This window comes from Salvia splendens, chromosome 6, assembly GCF_004379255.2.
Source record: "Salvia splendens isolate huo1 chromosome 6, SspV2, whole genome shotgun sequence".
Lineage (NCBI taxonomy): Eukaryota > Viridiplantae > Streptophyta > Magnoliopsida > Lamiales > Lamiaceae > Salvia > Salvia splendens.
In genome coordinates, this window is record NC_056037.1 from 10,729,751 (window position 1) to 10,736,668 (window position 6,918).

The 6,918-nt window shown below is 35.0% G+C and overlaps 1 long non-coding RNA gene across 3 annotated transcripts; it reads left to right on the forward strand.

Annotated features, from left to right (window-relative positions):
• The first annotated feature begins 290 nt into the window (after positions 1–290).
• Positions 291–5,903, forward strand: LOC121808403. Of its 3 annotated transcripts, none has more exons than XR_006052186.1 (2): positions 291–5,257; positions 5,545–5,903. It is a non-coding gene; the product is annotated as an uncharacterized LOC121808403 (long non-coding RNA). The 3 variants fall into 3 exon arrangements; XR_006052187.1 differs by having other exon boundaries at positions 5,582–5,903; XR_006052188.1 differs by having other exon boundaries at positions 5,599–5,903.
• The last annotated feature ends 1,015 nt before the right edge of the window (positions 5,904–6,918 follow it).

The following is a 6,918-nucleotide window of genomic DNA, read 5'->3' on the forward strand; positions in this document are numbered from 1 at the left end:
TCTTATTTTGCATTTAAAGGTTCTTTTACCAGATTATTTATGCTTGTTTTTGTAGTTTGGCTGATGTTGTTTGATCTTCTATTTTATCTGTCATCTGTTTTATGTTTTCTCGCAGATTGGTCGTCAGGGTTATCAATCTCGTATGGCGGTTCGCCTAAAAACCGCCACAGGGATATGGCGTATTAGTATGGCGGATATGGCAGTCAATAATTAAATAAATAAAATAATACTTATTATTTATACATAATTCAAAAATTGGAAAATAACAAAAATATAACACCTAAAACTCTTAAAACAATTAATAAAGCATAAAATACAGCTCTAACATCCATGTTTCTTGCATAATGCCCCATTCCTAAATGCAGTACACACGCAATGTTGTCAAATGGCGGATATGGCGGTGCTATGGCAGCGCCATGTTGCTATTGCATTTCCACCACAGAACGCCATGCCATAGCACCGCCATATCCGCTATTTGATAACATTGTTGGTCGTACATATCCACTTGAGGTGTTGTCTCCGTGCAGTATGTTCCTATATTTTTTTGTTTTTATGTGTTCTTATTATGTAGCCTGTAGTTTCAGGGGATTTAAACATGAACGAGTTGATTTTATGTGTTCTTATTATGATCTTATGTTAAAATCTATAAAGTTTTAAGCTTTTTGTGATTTTCATTTGACTTTGAGAGGTCGTTTATAGGATCTTTTTAACTAGGTCTAATCATCATTAACTGTCTACAATGATCTTGTTGCTCCTTGGAATATATACGTATATGTATCAAATCTTTTGAAAGGAGTGAATCTTGATCTGTATTATCTATTTTGTCACCGCCACCAACAGTCTTGTGTTTTCAATTTATCATCTTGTTTCGTGAAAATCTGCGAATGTTCTTCTATTATTCCTTTTAATTTCAGCATTGAATTGATATAGGACCACAGTGCACTATTGTTCCTCAAGTACTGAGTGATTACTGTAAGGATAGATGAAGGCTGGGTACCTCGAGGTTTTGTGATCTGACTAATTTTTGATCTCTTTACAACTATCTGACTATTTTCTTATCTCCACTGAAATATCTGCATATTGGTTTTGTTGACTAGGTCTTCTCTTGCCAAACTTCCTTTTGGAGGCTTTCTTGGTTTTCTCCTGACTTCCTTTGCTGTTTCTGCACAAGCTTTTATCTCTTTTTTTGCAGTTTGCGTATGTATTAAGTTTGTTTGTGGTCTCAATCTTGGTTGTTTGAAATCCAATGTGTCTGACGGTCCAATTATGTCGAGTCTACATATTATGCTCTGCTTCAGGATAAAAACTTATTGTTTTTTCTCATTGGGATTTATGTTGGTGATTTTATTGTAACTAGGATCATCTCAAGATTATTGAAAGGATTTTACTCTCACAGTTGCTATTTATCTTTGGATTAATTGCCATTTCAACTATAGAGTGATATAAGAGCTAGTTGATCAGCAGAATACTTGTTGGTAGTCTCTTCACTTTAGATTAATGACACTGAATCTTGTGCATGCTGGTCTTTTGATTCTCTTCTTGTTCACGCATGGATGTTTTGGATGTTGAAAACTACCTGGAAGATCGAGTGCCCTTGGAACATTTTTGTTTATCAGGTTTATATTTCCCCGTTTGACCTTTAGACTTGTGGTAATTCATTTCTACCTAACAAAGTAACTTCACAATCTTTGTTACAGTGTGGTCCTGTTATTACTTCTTGGATTTAATTTAATCAAGGTCACAGATTTTACTGACTGAAGGAAGTCAATACTCAATTGGTGAAACATTATGGCTCCTTCTTGCACGGGTAGAGATAAGGATCGCCTCAAGGTTTGGTGCGTGTTGTCTTCTCATTCCAAATACCGCTACCTGCTCTTCATTGTGAATTTTTTGGGTGCTTTGGGTATTCTGTGTTCTTTCTTTGGCTGTTGATCCTTAAAAAAATGATCACTCTTCATCTTTGGCCATCCGAATCGTTTTGGTTTATCATCGCTTTGTTCCCAACATGGTGTTGTAGCTCTTGTGTTATACTCAGAGAAGTCTTATTTATTAGCTCTTAATTCTTGATAGGGCTCAACTGGGCTGCTTGGTGATATATTTTGTTTAGGATCATATAAAGAGCATGTAATGTATCATTTGTCCTGATGATGTTGGTCTCTACATGCACTTGAACTACAGAGTGCTAATTTGGTTAAAAGATTATCATAAGAGATTCAACTGCTTGGAATATGAAGTATTTTCACAGTGTCTTCATGGTTAGATTGAATGTAGTGTCATACTGGTATTTTTGCATAGGACAGAAGCTATTACTGGACTACTAGTTTTGGACAAAGGCATTTCTTTTTCTGGGTTTATAGTATTCTAAAGATTTTTCTGCTAAGTTGTTCTTCGTCAGATCTTATTCAGGAGGCAGTGGATTTGTTACTGTTGATTTAATATCTTTATTTGTTCTCTAGTGTTTCTGGTCGTCTAACCTTCACAGAGTACATTGGTTTAATATCTTTATTTGTTCTCACTTGAGATGTTTTGGATGATGAAAATTTCTTCCTGCAAATTGGAAACCAAGTGTGGAACCAAGTGAAGTTATGGAGAAGATGTGGAAAAGATATCCCCAAACTATTTAAGCTGTTTATATATCTGGCAGTAGCTATATGAAAAAGTTATCCCCAATGTATTCAACAGTTTCTCATCAGTTTGTGGAATATTGCACTATCAGCTGGTTGAACCTAAGTTCTAGGCAGGCCAGGTATATATACATGTACATATATATGGAAATGATCTCTCTTAAACTGTTAAGCAGTCTCTCCCCAGTTTGTGGTATTGCAACAATCAGCTATGTGAACCTATGTTCTTGGTGGGTCAGTTTACAGGTCAGGAACTCTTTGTTTCAATGACATTATCAGTATGTTTTTGTCTGTTATGTTCACATGCGTCCTTACTCACGATTATCAATTTTTGTTTCTGAATTTTCTTATCTTTACTAGCGTGCAATATCTATGAATGTGCATGTCTACACTGTACTTAGCTTCTCTATCCTTTCATTTTGTGTTATTCATTGCCGTTCTGGTGTTGCAAGCTGAAAACTTTTGCTGGAAGTTAGTATGTCGACTGGTTGAGGACTTCACACATTTGGGCTTTTTTGTGCGGTGTTATCTTTTCCTCCCAGCTTTTGATTTGCAGTCTGATTCAAGCTATAAGTTCTTATACTGTCTTCACCTCCAATACTTTTTTAATTTGGAACTACTGCTGCTTATGAAATGAGTATGTGTGTTGAGAGGCCGGATGCAAGGCCATTTTGTGGAGTAAATAGTTTTGATTTGCAGGTCTTCTATTCCGGTTGTTTTTGCTCTAGTAGCTTAAAGGTGTATCAACTTCTCTTTACTGCTACTATCTTGTTATTGCTTATCTGTTTAGTTCCAAATGTGTACTGTAGCTTCTGATTGGAAATATGTGCTTACCAACTGTGACATGTTCTAAACAATTTGTTATGGGAAGCAGTAGGATAATTATGATTCTTGTCAAGTGTCATCCTTTCGTGTATATTGCAGAGTATTTTTTTCCAATTAGCTAATTTTCTCTGCTAGTGTCATCCTTGTTATTATGATACTTATCCCTGCCAGTCTCATCCTTTCCTGTATAGTAGTCGATTAATTGATTTCATAATGCTTTCTTTTGACATTTGTTCTTTGATTTCTCAACTAGCATATTTTCCCAAAAAAAAAATAAAAATTAATTCTCGATAGGATAGGGGTTGATAGTGTTTGTAGAAGATACTATCTTTATAATTTGTTCTTCTGTCTGTGCCCTGTGTCTTGATTAGGTCTAACTTTTTGGTATGTGATTTTCACCAGTCTTGTTTCATATAAAGGTTGTAGTGGATTAGGACTTCGGTGTCATACAGTCCCCTTGTATATTACCCTATTTGCGGACTTCATGCTTGGTAGTATGCTAAAATAATGCAATTCTATGCAGGGCCTATGTTTTTATTGATGTTTCAGTTGCCTTCTATCCCCTCCCTACATATGTCTGTCGTTTTTTAAATCTCGCTGTGTATTCTTTGTTTTTAGATTTCAGATGTTTGAATCTTCTTGGGTCTTAAAATGAGCAATGTGTTGTAAAACATTGGAATACTTGCTATTATGTGCTTCATTTCCTGGATTGCTGACAATTACAAGTGATTCTGCTAAGATGTTTGAATGGCATTCTGGATTTATTAGGATTGATACTTGACCTGTTGTCTTGGTGACTTACTTTGCAGCTTATTGTTGTGTATTGCCGCATTATGTGTAGTGTTACTTTCCGTGTAACTGTTTCAAATTACTATTTGATTGTAAGATGATTAATTGTGTGTACTGCTTTTCCCTTTTCATACTTCATTAGGTATATAGCAAATTTCTACATAATTGCTTCAGATGGCATATGATTAACATAACTTTTGAATAATTTTCAGAGTGATCCTTGCTAGTTGGAATATGGAATTCTAATTTTGCATTAGCTGACTGCATCAGAGAACCTAGGGTATTATGGAAGCCTGCTCTTTTCCAACTTTATTATGTGTGTTCTAATCTTCTTGAAAATGATCTTTATTCCTACTTCCTTTGTTCCTTAAGTATCATGTGGCATATGGCTGACATCTTTTGCGTTACTTTTTTTATAAATGATTCATGTATTTCACTTATGGAATTCTTAATTTTCATTGACAAACCATAGTATAAGAAAATGATTATGTTGCATCTGAGAACTTAGGTTATCATAGGGAAGCCTGATTTTGCATTTAGCTGACCATATGAGGATGATGTTTTTACATGGGAACTCTGTAGTGGACTCTTCTTGCTTGTATGATCTTGTCTTGAATCTTGATTCTGGATTTCCTTTGCTCTTGCAAATAAGTTTGCTGTGTTATGAGTCTGCATGTGTTTGTTTACCTTTTCTTTCCTTGTAAAATGTGAGCAGAAAGACAGACATGAAGAGTTCTAGTAATGAGGATTCTCTAAAATTGTGGAGCATGCTGTTGCAGGTAAATATATGAGTCCTGGAGTCTCAGGCACTTGAGAACTTTAGTTGACCTAAATGAAGAATCATCTTATGCTTGAATTCACCCTTGATATGTAGCTGTGATGGAGTGGGCAATATAGCATAAGGTCGAGTTTGCTAATTTGATCTACATACATTGAGTGCTCTGGATATGACGCATGTTGGATAGTTGAGATTACAAGTTCATCCTGATCTAGAGATGCACGTTTCCCCTTGGTAGCAGGTGTGTTATGTCTGTTGTTTGTTGATTTTTCGCTATTATTGCTTCACATTAGTAGCGTGTGTTGATTGATCCTGCTTTATGGTTTTGTTTTACTTTCCTTCTTTGGTTTGCTTGCATAGACTAGTAACTTGTGTAACTTCGCCTGTGGTGCCTAGTTGCCCACAGCCGGTCCCAAGCCCGGGTAAAAGGAGGAGGGGCAAGTTCTTAGGTTTCGGTCAATCAATGCTTCTTTGGGTAGAGTCTGTGTGTATAATGAGGTTTATCATGTGATGTATAATTTGATGCAGTCGAGTTGTGAAGTTTATTATCTGTTATCGTCGATAGCTCAGTGATCGTCCTAGCATAATTGGCCGTCTCTTGCCCGAAGATCTTTGAGTCCATTGACACCCAATTCAAAATGGAGCATCTCGTAGAGAAAAAGTGCTTTGTTCGGATCTCTGAGCCTCCTCGGGCAGCCCTCCTCTGGAAATATTTTGTTTTGATATATCATGTTGAATAAATGAAAATTAACTATTAATTCCATGAATCTGAATTGTAATGACAATTAGTTCCATACCATGAATCTTTATCAACATGGCCTTTTGGTTTCTATTGCCATTAAATTGAGAATATTGGTGCCAATTTCACTGTCTTACTTTTGTCAAAATTTGAGTGTCGTGACTCAGGGTCATATCTTTGATTTCTGTTGCCCGGATGAAATCTTATGTTCTAGTTATACAATTCATTATATATAGAATAATGGATGGGGATCCCCTGCTGTGGTGGGAGCACAGCAGGGGCTGCTGCCCTCACACAACCAAATTTTTTAATAATAAATTTGTATTAAAAAAAAAAAAAAATTTAATATAAAAAATTTGTTTGGGTGAGGGCAGCAGCCCCTGCTGTGCTCCCACCACAGCAATAATAAGCAACTCATATCCTACTGAATTGATTGATTTTTTTTTTTGTCTCACTATAAGTTCAAGTAATTGATTTATTTTTAGAGTAAGAGTGAACTATATAAATGATACATGATGTTTCACTTTCGCACATAAATGATACATGATCTTTATTTTATACTCTCTCCGTTCCAGATAATTTGTCACAGTTTTCCATCTTAGTCTGTCCCACCTAATTTGTCTCATTTCACTTTTTATCATTTTTGTTAGCGGACCCTATATTCCACTAACTCATTCTTCCTCATATTTTATTATAAAACTTATATAGTATAAAAGTAGGACTCACATTCCACAACTTTTTCAACTCACTTTTCATTATATTTCTTAAAACTCGTGCCCAGTCAAAACTGAGACAAATTATCTAGGACAGAGGGAGTATCATTTTTAGTACTTATAAATAACATTTTTGATACCTGATGCAATTTTCACTCCAAAATGTCATCTAAACAAATACATTTTCCCATTTGTGTCAATGATGATATTTTGGACATACAAAAAACTAGTACTAAAAGTGATATTATAATATCTTCTCTCATCTCCTCACTCTTTATACTATTATTATTAATCAATATTAATATTATTTATTTTTTAATATTATCTTTCAAATATACTTAATTAAAATTATAGTTTAAATTATACTCACTCCGTCCCATAAAAATATATGTACTTTCCATTTTCGTCTGTTCCACAAAAAATGTGCATTCTATATTTGTAAAGTTATAT